Here is a 17222-nt window from a genome sequence, read left to right as displayed (position 1 = left end):
TTTGAAATTACATCTCAGTGTTTCATCACAAGACAGTTCAATTAAACTCTCCTGCTCACCGACAGTTAAGTCAGTGGGCATGTCCGAGGTTTTGATCTTGAATGGGTTTCTCATCCAGTTCTTTTCTTTGGGTGTCACTGGGAAATATTCCCTGAGCTGCTGCCTGAGGGAGATGAGGTGCGCAATGATGTTATCTCTGATGCTGTCATCAAGTTGCAAGTCGTTGTTGGACAAAAAAACTCTCCAAAGAAGGGAAAGCTGAAACATCTCCTGCTTTGGCTCTGATTTCGAACAACTCCATCTTTTTCAACACTGCGCTGATTTTGTCCTGCACGTCAAAAACGTTGACAGAGAGTCCCTGCAATCCCAAATTTAAGTCGTTCAAACGTGAGAATATATCTGACAAATACGCAAGCTCACTCAGCCATACAGTGTCTTCAAAAAGGTGTGACAAGGGAAGTTTGTGTCCTGTAAAAACACATGGACCTCTTTGTGCAGCTTGTAAAGTCTTGAGAGCACTTTGCCTCTTGATAACCACCTGACTTCAGTGTGCAGCAGGAGCTGGACGTGTTCACTGCCCATTTCATCACACAGTACGTGAACCAGATGAGAGTGCATCGGTCGGGCCTTAATAAAGTTCACAGTTTTTACAGCGGAGTCTAGAACAGACTTCAACTCATCGGGCATCTTTTTCACAGCAAGCGCCTCGCGATGTATGCTGCAGTGTGTCCATTGCATCTCAGGTGCTACATCGCGAATCCGGGCTGTTACTCCACTGTGATGTCCAGTCATTGCTCTTGCACCATCTGTGCAGACACCGATACACTTTTTCCAATCAATCCCATTTTCTTCGATAAATGCGTTCAGTAGCTGAAATATGTTCTCAGCTGTAGTTCTAGTCTCCAGGGGCTTACAGAACAGAAAATCTTCATGAGCTGCACCTTCATACTCGTATCTCACATGCACAAGCAAATTTGCCAAATCTGCAACATCAGTCATCTCATCTAATTGAAGGGAATAAAATCGACTTCTTTTAATTCGTTCAATTAGTGTCTTCAGAATGTCATCGGACATTGACCGTATTCTCCGTGAGACAGTATCATTCGAAAGTGGCACTAAGTCTAACTTTTTGGCAGCCTTCTCCCCACACATGATATGTGTTATTTTTTTAGCTAGCGGCAGACACAGTTGCGAACAGATTGTGTGTGGCTGACCAGATTTAGCTACAAACAGGCTAGCACTGTACGATGCCTCCTGTGCTTTGGCTGAGGGCGCGGTACAGGAGTGAATCGTGGACTTGGACTGCTTCAGTTCTTCCCGTTTTCTTAGAAAAAAATCCACAGGCTTATCTTTCAAGGCTGAGTGTTTGGTATAGAGGTGCCGTTTGAGATGCGCTGGTTTCATGGAGTCATTACTGAGGACTTCGGCACACACCACACATTGTGGCCTTGGCTCTTCCTCGGTCCCGCTCCAAAAGAACCCAAGCTTGAGATAATTTGGGTCATATTTTCGCACTGGTTTGCGGCGATTTGTGTTCGCAGAGGCTGTGGACATTTCAGGGGCAGCGCTGCCTCTTGCGTTTTCATTAGCACTTGTGCTAGGCTCTGCGTCCTGATCGACAATCTTCCTTTTCTCCGTCTTTTTAAATGTTCCACTTTGTAGCCACGCTTTTAGTGATCCCGAAATGCTCATTTTGAAGTTATATGATAATTTTAATGCAAACATATGACTTTCCCCCGCGTACCACCAGAGAGCGCTCGTGTACCACCTGTGGTATGTGTACCACAGTTTGAGAACCACTATTCTAGATTCATTATCCGTAAAGTGAAATATTTCAAGCCTTTTTGTTTTTTGTTTTAATTTTGATGATTATGGCTTATAGCTCATGAAAATCTAATAATCTCAAATTATTAGACTATTTCCTAAGATCAATAAAAAAGGGGGGGGGTTACAATACAGAAATGTCCAACTTCTGAAAAATCTGTTCATTTACACACTCAGTACTTGGTCAGGGCTCCTTTACCTCAAATTACTGCATCAGTGGGGTGTGGCATGAAGGTGATCAGCCTGTGGCGCTGATGAGGTGTTATTGAAGCCCAGGTTACTTTGATAACGGCCTTCAGCTCACCTGTATTTTTGGGTCGGGTGTTTCTCACATTCCTCTTGACAATAACCCATAGATTCTCTATGGGGTTCAACTCAGGCGAGTCGGCTGGCCAATCAAGCACAGTAATATCAGCAAACCATTTGGTTGTAGTTTTGGCACTGTGGGCAGGTGATAAGTTCTGCTGGAAAAGGAAATCAGCAGCTCCATAAAACTTGTCAGCAGATGGAAGCATGAAGTGCTCTAAAATCTCCTGGTAGACACTGCATTGACTCTGGACTTGATAAAACCCAGTGGACCAACACCAGCAGATGACATGGCACCCCAAATCATCACAGACTGCAGAAACTTCACACTGGACTTCAAACACCATGGATTCTGTGCCTCTCCACTCTTCCTCCAGATTCCAGGACCTTGATTTCCAAATTAAATGCAAAATTTACTTTCATCTGAAAAGAGAACTTTGGACCACTGAGCAACAGTCCATTTCTTTCTCTCCTTAGCCCAGGTAAGATGCTTCTGATGTTGTCTCTGGTTCAGGAGGGGCTTGATATTAGGAATGTAACAGTTGTAGCCCCTTTCCTGAAGATGTCTGTGTGTGGTGGCTCTTGATGCACTGATACCAGCCTCAGTCCACTCCTTGTGAAGCTCTCCCAAGTTCTTGAATGGACTTTTTCTTGACAATCTTCTCAAGGCTGCACTCATCCCTGTTGCTTGTGCACCTTTTCCAGCCAGTCTTTTCAGCAATGACCTTCTGTGGCTTTCCCTCCTTGTGGAGGGTGTCGATGATCATCTTCTGGACAACTGTTGAGTCATCAGTCTTCCCCATGATTGTGGTTGTGTGTACTGAACTTGACCGAGAGATAAATGGAACTTATACTGTTTTACTCAAACTCAAAATGAAATATTCTAATAATTTGAGATGTTGTTGTTGTTGTTGTTGTTGTTGTTATTGTTGTTGTTGATGGCCATAATTATCAAAATTAAAATAGAAAAATGCTTGAAATATTTCAGTTTACATGTAAGGAGTCTAGAATATATTACATTTTCACTTTCTTAAAGAACTGATGGAAAATATTGAACTTTTTCCATGATATTCTAATTGTTTGAGATGGACTAGTATATACAGGATTAAATCAGTGTTAGGAGTGAGGAGTTCAAGTTGAGAAATTATGGCACATTCCTTGAATTGTGTAAATGTTGTCCACTACACTCCAGTCCAAAGACTAAATGCAAGAAAGCAGTGATGGTGTCATAAATTTCAGCAAAGTTTAGTAACATAACATGGTTATTAAAGGAACACAAAGGAAAGTAGTTCAGTCCCAAGAACCACTTCATCTTGTATTCATCAATATACTAATCACCCTGTGTCATGAACTTCACCTGTTGGAGAAAATATTTTTCCAGTTAACATGTTTGATTCCAAAAATTTAATTCCAAGCACTTCTCTTAGATATGAGTTACTTTCCTTGTCTTTACTGTTCTTTTTTCCCTGAAGGTGAGCAGGAGTTTGTGATTTATTTATTTATTTTTATTTATTTACTTATTTATTGGGGGGGGGGGTGTTCTTAAAAGATGGGAAAGATGGGTTTTTTAAATTTTTATTTATTTATTTATTTAAACAGGAAGCCATGGCCTAAACCATGATGAAAGAAGCAGCTTTGGGTCCAAAAGATCGTTGAGTTGATTACCTGAACCAGCAGGAATGCCTTAAGTGCCCTTGAGTATGGTGTATGTTGCTCTGGATAAAAGCGTCTACTAAATGCCTGAAATGTAATGTACTGATATGTCCATACTATATTTATTTATTAACACCTGTATGGGGTGGCACGGTGGTGTAGTGGTTAGCGCTGTCGCCTCACAGCAAGAAGGTTCTGGGCTCGAGCCCCGTGGCCGGTGAGGGCCTTTCTGTGCGGAGTTTGCCTGTTCTCCCCGTGTCCGCGTGGGTTTCCTCCGGGTGCTCCGGTTTCCCCCCACAGTCCAAAGACATGCAGGTTAGGTTAACTGGTGACTCTAAATTGAGCGTAGGTGTGAATGTGAGTGTGAATGGTTGTCTGTGTCTATGTGTCAGCCCTGTGATGACCTGGCGACTTGTCCAGGGTGTACCCCGCCTTTCGCCCGTAGTCAGCTGGGATAGGCTCCAGCTCGCCTGCGACCCTGTAGAACAGGATAAAGCGGCTACAGATAATGAGATGAGAGATGAGAACACCTGTATGTAGATGCTATTGAGGACCAGTGAACATGTGTGCAGTACATCATCCATCCATCCATTATCCGTAACCACTTATCCTGTGCAGGGTCGCAGGCAAGCTGGAGCCTATCCCAGCTGACTATGGGCGAGAGGCGGGGTTCACCCTGAACAAGTCACCAGGTCATCACAGGGCTGACACATAGACACAGACAACCATTCACACTCACATTCACACCTACGCTCAATTTAGAGTCACCAGTTAACCTAACCTGCATGTCTTTGGACTGTGGGGGGAAACCGGAGCACCTGGAGGAAACCCACGCGGACACGGGGAGAACATGCAAACTCCACACAGAAAGGCCCTCGCCGGCCGCTGGGCTTGAACCCAGAACCTTCTTTCTGTGAGGTGACAGTGATGACCACTACACCACCATGCCACCCTTGCAGTACATCAGATTATTATTAGGGCCCGAGCCCTATGGGCGAAGGCCCTATTGTTCTTGTAAGAGTTCACTATTATTATTCTTCCGTCTTCTTCTTCTTCTTTATTTTTCTCCGCTGTTGGGCCATTTTCGGGGCGCTTGCCATGGGCGAAAACGCACGAAATTTGGCACCAGTTCCGAGAATTGCCACCGCTACTCAGAACCAAAAGCCCAAACTTGGCCGGGGCTCAGGGCCTCTATAGCGCCCCCTAAGTCGTTGTGATTTTGGCCTCCCGCGTTAAGGTGCCTGGTTGCCATATAGTTTGTAGTAGTGGCATGCCATTTGGTATGCATATGTATCTCACTAAGCCGGACAAAAATGTAATGCCAATGCATTAGCCACGCCCAACAGGAAGTGAGGTAATTTCACTTTTGTGCGAAATGCATGGCCACGAAGACGGCGCAACTCCTCCTAGACCGTTCATAGGAATGTCACCAAAATTGATACACATCATCTAGAGACATGGCTGACAAAAGGTACTAAATACGTTTCACGTAGGATAAACCGTTCAGAAGTTGTACGTCAATCAATTTTCACTTCAAAATTTTACATGCTAAAAAATTCATAACAAATCTTCTAATTGCTCAACACTGCTCATACTTCACACGCTAATCACTCATTGGGCTTCTGACATGTTACCCAATTTCTGTGATATTTCGCCACTGGGGGCGCTATTTTTGGGCAAAAAATCTAATCTTTCCTCAAACTTGGTCAAACTTCACGGCCACCCTCTTACTACCTTCTATGTCATGTATACCACATTTTGGGAATTTTCGTCCATGGGGGGCGCTGTTTTTGGCCGACGCAATTTCTCCAAAACGGGTTTTTGGTAAATAATTCCATAATGCTTTTCCTTCACACCACTACCTTGTGATAGTACGTTGCTGTTGTGGCCCCTTATTTTTCCATCTCATAATCGCTCATGTACAGCATAGCGCCACCTACTGACATGGGAAAAACCAAAAAATTTATTCTTCAAAAATCTATATCTCATCTTCTATTTACTCAATTGTCATCAAACTTCATACGCAAACTCTTCATAGCTCCCCTGACATATACGCCAAATTTTGTGCACTTTCGCCACTGGGGGTGCTGGTTATGGCAAAAATGATATTGCAGCTTCTGATTTGTCAAACTTGGCAAGCAAACTCTTTACAAGACCATTATTGGGGCGCTTGCCATGGTCGACAGCGCTCGAAATTTTGCCCCTTTTTCTTGGACTGCCACCGTTACTGAGAACCAGAAGCCCAGATCCAGGTGGGCCTTGGGGCCTCTATAGCGCCCCCTAACGTGTTGTGATTTTTGCCTCTCGCATTAAGGTGCCTGGTTGCCATGTAGTTTGTAGTAGTGGCATGCCCTTTGGTACGCATATGTATCTCGCTAAGCCGGACAGAAATGTAATGCCAATGCATTAGCCACGCCCAACAGGAAGTGAGGTAATTTCACTTTTGTGCGAAATGCATGGCCACGAAGACGGCGCAACTCCTCCTAGACCGTTCATGGGAACATCACCAAAATTGATACACATCATCTACAGACATGGCTGACAAAAGTTGCTAAATACGTTTCACGTAGGGTAAACCGTTCAGAAGTTATACGTCAATCAATTTTCAATGCAGAATTTCACATGCTTAAAAATTCATTACAAATCTTCTAATTGCTCAGAACTGCTCATACTTCACACGCAAATCACTCATTGGGCTTCTGAAATGTTACCCAATTTCTGTGCTGTTTCGCCACTGGGGGCGCTATTTTTGGGCAAAAAATCCAATCTTTCCTCACATTTGGTCAAACTTCACGGCCACCCTCTTACTACCTCCCATGTCATGTATACCACATTTTGGGAATTTTCGTCCATGGGGGGCGCTGTTTTTGGCCGACGCAATTGCTCCAAAACGGGTTTTTGGTAAATAATTCCATAATGCTTTTCCTTCACACCACTACCTTGTGATTGTACGTTCCTGTTGTAGACACTTATTTTTCCAACTCATAATCGCTCATGTACAGCATAGCGCCACCTACTGACATGGGAAAAACCAAAAAACTTATTCTTCAAAAATCTCTATCTCATCTTCTATTTACTCAATTGTCATCAAACTTCATACGCAAACTCTTCATAGCTCACCTGACATGTATGCCAAATTTTGTTCACTTTCACCCCTGGGGGTGCTGGTTATGGCAAAAATGATATTGCAGCTTCTGATTTGCCAAACTTGGCAAGCAAACTCTTTACAAGACCCTTATTGGGGTGCTTGCCATGGTCGACAACGCACGAAATTTGGCTCCTTTTTCTTAGACTGCCACCGCTACTGAGAACCAGAAGCCCAGATCCAGGCGGGCCTCAGGGCCTCTATAGCGCCCCCTAACGTGTTGTGATTTTTGCCTCTCGCATTAAGGTGCCTGCTTGGCGTATAGTTTCTAGTTTTTATTATTATTATTAGGGCCCGAGCACCGTACAGTGCGAGACCCTATTGTTTTTGAAGGATTATTATTATTATTATTATTATTATTATTAGGCCCCGAGCACCGTACAGTGCGAGACCCTATTGTTGCCATGTGTCCAATTCTGTGCTTTGTCGCCATTGTGGGAGTAATGTCTCTTGCCGCAGAAGCTGTGGAAGGTATTTCGCGGGGACGCATGCCCCCACCCCCCTTGGCCGCTGGCGCGAGGGCCCGTCGAGGCCGCTTGCGGCTTTAATTATTATTATTATTATTATTATTATTAATTACTTTTTTATGGTATGAGCTAAATATTTAAAAATATGTTTAAAAGTTAGATTCAACAGTCTAAAGCCAGCCAAGTCTAATGATGAAATTAGGAATTTAATTTATTCATAAAACAGTTCATAATTTGTGAACAGTCTTATGGAAATACAGTTCTGAGCAAAAGTCTTAGACACATAAAAAAATGCTGTCAACCAAAAATGGCTTAAAAATAATGAAATGAAATGAAATGTTTCAACATTAAAAAATACTATAAACAGTAATCAGTGAGCCATAATAAATGAAACAGAGTCAGTATTTGGTGTGAGACGAACCTTTGCTTTAAAATAAATCCGTCTCAGGTCCAGTGAGGTCAGTTTTATGCGGAAATGATCTGTAGGTTTTCCTGAGCATCTTACAGAACCAGCCACAGTTCTTCTGGACACTTTGACTGTCACACTCACTTCTTCATTTTACACCAAAACCCAGCAGCCTTCATTATGCTTTCTTTTTCCATCTGAAAAGTGCTCTCTTATGGAATATGCTGCTCAGATACAAACCTTTTTTTTCTGTAACATTTAATTTTGGTCTGGAAAACCCCCCAAACATTTGAACTCTAAAATGTTTTTGCACTGACTTGATAATGTAGAAGTCATAAAATAGAAATCTATAACAAAGTTTGGATGAAAATAAATAGGGGTCCGAAAACTTTTGCACAGTACTGAATATACTCTATTATTTCTAGCCAGCTTCACAACATGTAGTATAGATCAGATGAGCATACTCGGACATGTTACACTCACAGGAAACTTTGTGAGCCTCACAACTACAACATCTTTAACATTAAAATGTGTCGTATGACTGGTCAGGATGGACAGAAAGAGAATAAAATGGTAACTGATTGGTGAAGCCCAGCTTTTTTTCCTTTTGTCCCTGGAATGAGGTATTGAGACACTAGAGGTCAGTACAGTCATCGTGAGTGTGTGTGTGTGTGTGGTTCTGAGGTAAAGGTTACTCTGTACAGGATGTGTCCCTGATTGCCTGAAGCATTTGTGGCAAATGGTTTTGATCTGAAGCCAGTCTGTTCTTCTGTATAATCTGTGTGTACAGTCATAGAAAAGAAAAACCCAGATCGCTCTTAGCACTTTTTATTTTTTAATACTGTTAAAGAGGTGAGGTCACCAGGTGAAGTGGGCCATTGAAGATTACTCTCAGCTTTTCAAACACCAGCAGAAACACCTTTGTGGTTTCAAAAAACCCCTAAAACAAACAAACAAACAAACAAACAAACGTTTAAACCATCTTGAATAAATTTCCTGTTTATAAACTTGAACAAAAATTTAACTGTAAATTTTATACAGTAATTTAATACAGGAATTATATGGTCATTTTATAGATTAATTGTATGGTAATATTATATAGTAATTTCACAGAATATTTTAATATTGTAATTTTATATGATAATTCCATATACAGTCAATGTTTGAAATCCCTGTCACTCTTCCTTCTACTCCGCCTCCACAACACAGTGAGATACGCCCCCTTTTTTCCTCCCCACTTGGTGCTGATTAGTAATTAACTGCAGTGTGCTTCAGTTTGTGGTGAATGCCTGCTCCTCCCATGTAAGTTTAGTTTATTTCTTTATGTTTAAGTTATATATATATATATATATATATATATATAGTACCCAAGTTTCCTTAAGATTGTTGTTTAGATTAGATTAGATTAGATTAGATTAGATTATATTAGATTAGATAAAACTTTATTGATCCCTTTGGGAGGGTTCCCTCAGGGAAATTAAGATTCCAGCAGCATCATTACAGATAAACAGAGAAAAGAAATAGAGAAAAACTTCTAGATAAATTAAATTAAATTAAGTATTTACATATACAAACATAAAAAGAATAAGATATGGGGAAAAGAGGAAGGGGGATAGAGAGGAGGAAAAAAGGGGAAGGGGCAGCAGGAGAGATATTGCACTTTATATTGCACATTATATTGCACATTGTCTGGTATTGCTTATTGTTAGGCTAGGCTACTGCTCCTTCCCGTCCTCTGTCCTCCTGTTACCCCTCCTTCCCCCCAGAGAGGAGTTGTACAGTCTGATGGTGTGAGGGACAAAGGAGTTTTTGAGTCTGTTCGTCCTGCACTTGGGAAGGAGCATTCTGTCACTGAACAGGCTCCTCTGGTTGCTGATGATGGTGTGCAGAAGGTGACTGGCATCGTCCATGATGTTCAATAGTTTGTCCATAGACTTCTTCTCTGCCACCGTCACCAGAGAGTCCAGCTTCATGCCGACCACAGAGCCGGCCAGCCTAATCAGTCTGTCCAGCCTGGATGTGTCCTTCTTGGATGTGCTGCCCCCCCAGCACACCACGGTGTAAAACAGGACACTGGCGACCACAGACTGATAGAACATCCACAGGAGTTTCCTGCAGATGTTAAAGGACCGCAGCCTCCTAAGGAAGTATAGCCTGCTCTGTCCCTTCCTGTACAAGTGATTGGTGTTGCAAGTCCAGTCCAGCTTGCTGTCCAGCCACAGCCCGAGGTACTTGTAGGGATCCACAGTCTCCACCTCAACTCCCTCGATCAGAACTGGTCGTGACCTTGGTGTGGACCTCCCAAAGTCAATGACCAGCTCCTTGGTCTTCGAGGTGTTGAGCTGCAGATGATTCCTATTGCACCACACAGCAAAGTCCCTCACCAGGCTCCTACACTCCTCCTCTCTGTCATCACTGATACACCCAACGATGGCTGTGTCATCGGCAAACTTCTGAATGTGACACAGCTCCGAGTTGTAGCAGAAGTCCACGGTGTACAGGGTGAAGAGAAGAGGGGCCAGCACCATGCCCTGGGGTGCTCCGGTGCTGCTAATCACAGTGTCAGACGTGATGTCCTTCAGCCTGACATACTGCGGCCTGTCAGTGAGGTAATTGGAGATCCAGGTGACCAGGCAGGGGTCCACTCGCATCCTGTTCAGTTTGTCCTGAAGCATAAGGGACTGGATGGTGTTGAAGGCACTTGAAAAGTCCAAGAAGAGGATCCTCACTGTGCCATTTCCCTTATCCAGATGCGAGTGGGCTCAGTGTAGCAGGTAGAGAATGGCGTCTTCCACACCAACACCTGCCCAGTACGCAAACTGCAGACAGTCCTGGGCATGTTGTACCTGGGGTCTGAGGAGGCTGAGGAAGAGCCTCTCCAATGTCTTCATCAGATATGAAGTGAGTGCCACCGGTCGGAAGTTGTTCAGCTCGCTGGGCCGGATCTTTTTGGGAACTGGAATGATACATGATGTCTTCCAGAGAGTGGGCACTCTCCCCAGCTGCAGGCTGAGGTTGAAGATGTGTTGGAGTGGTTCACCCAGTTCAGCAGTGCAGGTCTTCAGTAGTCGGGGACACACCTTGTCTGGGCCTGCTGCTTTCCTGGAGTGAAGCTTCCTCAGTTGACCTCTGACCTGGTCTGCAGTAATGCATGGAGGAGTCTGTGTTTGGTTCAGTCTACATGCTCATTTGAAAGATGAGCCATTTGCTTACAATGTTAGTTTGCTGTTTGATAAACTTAATTGCTCATTCACCTTACTGGCAATGTATATTCAGTTTGATATGATATATGATATATGCTCCCCTCCTAGAACTGCCACCTTATTGTGGTGGAGGGGTTTGTGTGCTTGACTGATCCTAGGAGCTATGTTGTTGGGGGCATTACGCCCCTGTTAGGGTTTCCCAAGGCGGACAGGTCCTAGGTGACAGGCCAGACCAAGAGCAGTTTACTAAACCCCCTTATGGAAATGAAAAAATCAAGGACCGTGACGTCGCCCATTATGGCGCAGCCAGGGCCTCATCCTGGAGCCAGGCCCAGGGTTGGGGCTCGTATGTGAGCGCCTGGTGGCCGGGCCTTTGCCCACAGGGCCCAGCTGGGCTCAGCCCAAAGTGGTGACATGGGCCCGACCTCCTGTGGGTTCACCACCCACAGAGGTAGCCGTAGGGGGCCGGTGCAGTGTGGATTGGGCGGCAGTCGAAGGCAGGGGCCTCGACAACCTGATCCCCGAACACAGTGGCTAGCTGTTGGGACATGGAATGTCACTTCGCTGGGGGGGGGAAGAGCCTGAGCTTGTGTGGGAGGTTAAGAGGTACCGGCTAGAGATAGTCCGGCTCACCTCCATGCACAGCTTGGGCCCTGGAACCCAGCTCCTCGAGAGGGGCTGGACTCTCCACTTCTCTGGAGTTGCCCACGGTGAGCGGCGGTTGGCTGGTGTGGGCTTGCTTATAGCTCCCCAGCTCAGCCGCCATGTTGGAGTGAATGAGAGGGTCGCCTCTCTGTGCCTTTGGGTCAGGGAAAGGGCTCTTGCTGTTGTTTGTGCCTATGGGCTGAATAGCAGTATAGGGTATCCGGCCTTCTTGGAGTCCCTGGGAGAGGTACTGAGAGGTGCTCAGACTGGGGACTCCATTGTTCTACTGGGGGACTTTAACACTCATGTGGGCGACGACAGCGACACCTGGAGGGGTGTGATTGGGAGGAACGGCCTCCCCGATCTGAACCCGAGTGGTGCTTTGTTATTGGACTTCTGTGCTAGTCATGGTTTGTGCATAACGAACACCATGTTCGAGCATAGGGGTGTCCATAAGTGCATGTGGCACCAGGACACCTTAGGTCGGAGGTCGATGATTGACTTTGTTGTCATTTCATCTGATCTCCGGCCCTATGTCTTGGACACTTGGGTGAAGAGAGGGGCTGAGCTGTCAACTGATCACCACCTGGTGGTGTGTTGGATCCGCTGGCGGAGGAGGAAGCTGGACAGACCTGGCAGGCCCAAATGTATGGTGAGAGTCTGCTGGGAACATCTGGCCGAGCACTCTGTCAGGGAGGTCTTTAACTCCCACCTCCGGGAGAGCTTCTCCCAGCTTCCGAGGGAGGCGGGGGACATTGAGTCTGAGTGGACCATGTTCTCTGCCTCCATTGTCGATGCAGCTGTTCAGAGCTGAGGCCTGTCGGGGTGGCAATCCCCGAACCCGGTGGTGGACACCGGAAGTAAGGGATGCCGTCAAGCTGAAGAAGGAGTCCTATCGGGCCATGTTGGCCTCCAGTACTCCTGAGGCCGCTGACAGGTATCAGCAGGCCAGGCGTGCTGCAGCTCGGGCAGTTGCGGATCCAAAAACTCGGAACTGGGAAAAGTTCGGTGAGGCCATGGAGGAGGACTATCGGTCAGCCTCGAGGAAATTCTGGCAAACCATCCGGCGCCTCAGGAGGGGGAAGCAGTACTCTGCCAACACTGTTTACAGTGCGGATGGGGAGCTGTTGACCTCGACTGGGGATATTGTCGGGCGGTGGAAGGAATACTTCGAGGACCTCCTCAATCCCACCGTCATGTCTTCCATTGAGGAAGTGGAGGCTGATGACTCAGAGGTGGACTTGTCCATTACACAAGCCGAAGTCACTGAGGTGGTTTGCAAGCTCCTCTGTGGCAAGGCATCAGGGGTGGATGAGATCTGCCCTGAGTATCTCAAGTCTCTGGATGTTGTGGGGCTGTCTTGGCTGACACGCCTCTGCAACATGACATGGTGGTTGGGGACAGTGCCTCTGGAGTGGCAGACTGGGGTGGTGGTCCCTCTTTTTAAGAAAGGGGACCGGAGAGTGTGCTCCAATCACACTTCTCAGCCTCCCCGGGAAGGTTTACCCCAGGGTACTGGAGAGGAGAATTCAGCCAATAGTCGAACCTCAGATCCAGGAGGAACAATGCAGTTTTTGTCCTGGTCGTGGAACACTGGACCAGCTCTATACCCTTCATAGGGTGCTCGAGGGTTCATGGGAGTTTGCCCAACCAGTCCACATGTGCTTTGTGGATCTGGAGAAGGCATTCGACCATGTCCCTCATGGTATCCTGTGGGGGGTGCTTCGGGAGTATGGGGTTGGGGCTCTTTGCTAAGGGCTGTCTGGTCCCTGTACGAATGGAGCAGGAGTCTGGTTTGCATTGCCAGCAGTAAGTCAGACCTGTTCCCAGTGCATGTTGGACTCCAGCAGGGCTGCCCTTTGTCACCGGTTCTGTTCATAATTTTTTATGGACAGAATTTCTAGGTGCAGCCAGGGGCAGGAGGGAATCCTGTTTGGGAACCACAGAATTTCATCTCTGCTTTTTGCGGATGATGATGTCCTGTTGGCTTCTTCAAACCAGGACCTTCAGCATGCACTGAGACGGTTTGCAGTTGAGTGTGAAGCGGCTGGGATGAGAATCGGCACCTCCAAGTCCGAGGCCATGGTTCTCGCCCGGAAAAGGGTGGCTTGCCCTCTTCAGGTTGGTGGAGAAGTCCTGCCTCAAGTGGAGCAGTTTAAGTATCTTGGGATCTTGTTCATGAGTGAGGGAAGGATGGAGCATGAGATCGACAGGCGGATCGGTGCAGCCTCCGCATTGATGCGGTCGCTTTACCGGTCCGTCGTGGTGAAGAAGGAGCTGAGCCAAAAGATGAAGCTCTCAATTTACCGGTTGATCTACGTTCCGACACTCACCTATGGTCATAAGCTTTGGGTAATGACCGAAAGAACAAGATCGTGGATACAAGTGGCCGAAATGAGTTTCCTTAGCAGGGTGGTTGGGCACTCCCTTAGAGATAGGGTGAGAAGCACAGTCACTCAGGAGGAGCTCAGAGTAGAGCCGCTGCTCCTCCACATCAAGAGGAATCAGCTGAGGTGGCTCAGGCATCTTTTTCGGATGCCTCCTGGATGCCTCCCTGGGGAGGTGTTCCAGGCATGTCCCCCCAGGAGAAGGCCCCGGGGAAGACCCAGGACATGCTGGAGGGACTATGTCTCTTGGCTGGCCTGGGAATGCCTCAGTGTTCTTCCCGAGGAGCTGGCTGAGGTGTCTGGGGAGAGGGAAGTTTGGGCTTCCATGGTCAGACTGCTGCCTCCGCGACCCAGCCCCGGATAAGTGGAAGAAAATGGGATGAGATGATATATGCTTCTAAAAATAATAAATTATTCTCTTCCGATCGGCTATGTACCCAAATCCTTTAAAATAGCAGTTATCAAACCCCTGATTAAAAAACCTGATCTTGATCCCTGTCAGCTGTCCAATTATCGGCCAATATCAAACCTCCCCTTTATCTCCAAGATCCTTGAAAAAGCTGTGGCACAGCAGTTATGCTCATATTTACATAGGAATAACATCCATGAAATGTATCAGTCAGGATTTAGACCTCATCATAGCACAGAGACAGCACTGGTTAAAGTAGTAAACAACCTACTGTTGGCGTCTGATCAGGGCTGTGTCTCGCTACTTGTGTTGCTTGACCTTAGTGCAGCATTTGATACCATTGATCATTCCATTCTTCTGGATAGACTAGAAAATGTTGTGGGAGTTAAGGGAATGGCCCTCTCCTGGCTCAGGTCTTATCTAACTGAACGTTATCAGTATGTTGATATAAATGGTGATATTTCTAGATGTACCAAGGTAAAGTTTGGTGTTCCACAAGGTTCTGTCTTGGGTCCACTGCTTTTTTCTCTATATATGTTACCTCTGGGCAATATTATTCGTAAACATTGTATTAGTTTCCACTGTTATGCTGATGACACACAGTTGTATGTCTCTGCAAAACCTGATGAGAGACACCAGCTTAATAGAATTGAAGAATGTGTTAAGGACATTAGACACTGGATGCTTATTAATTTCCTTCTGCTTAACTCTGACAAGACTGAAGTACTTGTGCTCGGACCACATAAAGCTAGAAGTAAGTTTTCTGATTATACAGTGACTCTGGATGGCCTTTCTGTTTCTTCACGTGCAGCAGTAAAAGACCTCGGAGTGATTATTGACCCCAGTCTTTCATTCAAAACTCACATTGATAACATCACCCGGATAGCTTTCTTTCATCTCAGAAATATTGCAAAGATAAGAAATTTAATGTCATTGCATGATGCAGAAAAACTAGTCCATGCTTTCGTTACCTCCAGGTTGGATTATTGTAATGCCTTACTGTCTGGATGTTCCAATAAGTGCATAAACAAGCTCCAGTTAGTTCAAAATGCAGCAGCAAGAGTCCTTACTAGAACTAGAAAATATGACCACATCACGCCTGTCTTATCCACACTGCACTGGCTCCCAATCAAATTTTGTATTGATTATAAAATACTATTATTGACCTTTAAAGCACTAAATGGTCTCGCACCACAGTACCTGAGTGAACTTCTGCTCCTCTATGACCCGCCACGCCTACTTAGATCAAAAGGTGCAGGCTATCTGCTGGTACCTCGTATAGTGAAGGCTACATCAGGGGGCAGAGCCTTTTCTTACAAAGCCCCACAGTTATGGAACAGCCTTCCAAGTAGTGTTCGGGAATCAGACACAGTCTCAGCATTTAAGTCTCGGCTGAAAACACATCTGTTTAGTCAAGCCTTTTGTTAATGGTGTTTATGAGGTAAAGGAGTAGATCTGGAGGGTCCTCAGACATAGAGTGTTTTGGTAAACTGGGATGTACGGATGCTGTCAGTCCCCACTCGCTTGCTCACTCGAGTTTGTTGACGGTGTAGTGGTTGGCTGCTTTATGTCCCGGGGCTCCCTCATGCCTGTGTTACCTTCTGGCTCTCTCCTTTTAGTTATGCTGTCATAGTTAGTTGCCGGAGTCCCTGCTTGTACTCGGTGCAATATGTATACTGCTCCTACTTATTCAGGTGACATTGGGCATACCTAACAACCTGTGTTTTCTTTCCCTCCCCCCCACCCCAAATCTGTCCCTCTGAGTTACGGTACATGGAGTCAACAGGAAATCTTTTGGTGGAGAGGGTGGAGACCTCGACTGGCTATCGTAGCCTGCAGGGTAGAGGTCTGCGCGGGTCGGATTTTTCAGTCCCGCTCCCACCCGCGCCCACATTGTGCAGTCCCACTCCCGCCCGCGCCCGCAAAGAATTATGATTTTCAGTCCCGCTCCCGCCCGTGCCCACAAAAAAATTATGATTTTCAGTCCCGCTACCGCCCGCGCCTGCCATATTTTGTCCCGCTCCCGCCTGCAAATCCCGCATGATGCAGACGTTCACGTTATTTCTCAGGAAAGTTCTTGTCTTGACACAGCGTGATGGTGCCCTGCCCCCTACTTTGAGTGGATTTCAGCATAAATATCTACAGCTCATGTTGTTATTATTTACCTTGTTTCGGAATTCAGCATGTACTGTCTCTAATAACAATAATAAGTGCTGTCAAACGATTAAAATATTTAACTGCAAATCACACATTTTTATAATATGAGAAACCATTGTAATTCTCTGATCAGCATAAAAAAGTGAATGGGCTTGCTTTGTAGCAATGGTGTGGTTTTTTTTTTTATTGCAAAGCAGAGCTAGTAAGAGAAGTGAATTGATTTATTGCTTGCGTTAGTCTACAACTTTAGTCAGAGAGACATGTTACACAGTGACGGTAGGCTTGACTCAATGCTATCCCAGAAATCCTTCCTGTAATATGCAAATTTGGCCGCCTCTGATTGGACAGCCAAATTTGCATATTACAGGAAGGATTTCTGGGATAGCATTGAGTCAAGCCTACCGTCACTGTGTAACATGTCTCTCTGACTAAAGTTGTAGACTAACGCAAGCCGTAAATTACTTCACTCATGGTTCTCTTGCTAGCTGGATGTGAACTGTGAGTCATTAGAGTGATCAAAGGATTTCCCGTTAGGGTGATCAATGGCAAATTTAAGATGCTATTCCTCACTCAATCTGACTCTCTCTGCAAATTTAGGCATCTTAAAATGTTTTTATTAA

General features: G+C 45.7%; 1 pseudogene; it reads right to left on the bottom strand.

The window, feature by feature from the left end:
* Positions 1 to 208: 208 nt before the first annotated feature.
* Positions 209 to 1152, bottom strand: LOC132897663 (zinc finger BED domain-containing protein 5-like; annotated as a pseudogene).
* Between the last annotated feature and the right edge of the window lie 16070 nt (positions 1153 to 17222).

The sequence above is a fragment of the Neoarius graeffei genome, chromosome 14 (genome assembly GCF_027579695.1).
Source record: "Neoarius graeffei isolate fNeoGra1 chromosome 14, fNeoGra1.pri, whole genome shotgun sequence".
NCBI lineage: Eukaryota > Metazoa > Chordata > Actinopteri > Siluriformes > Ariidae > Neoarius > Neoarius graeffei.
Note: the sequence above shows the minus strand (reverse complement) of the source record. Positions and strands in the feature narration are given on the sequence as shown.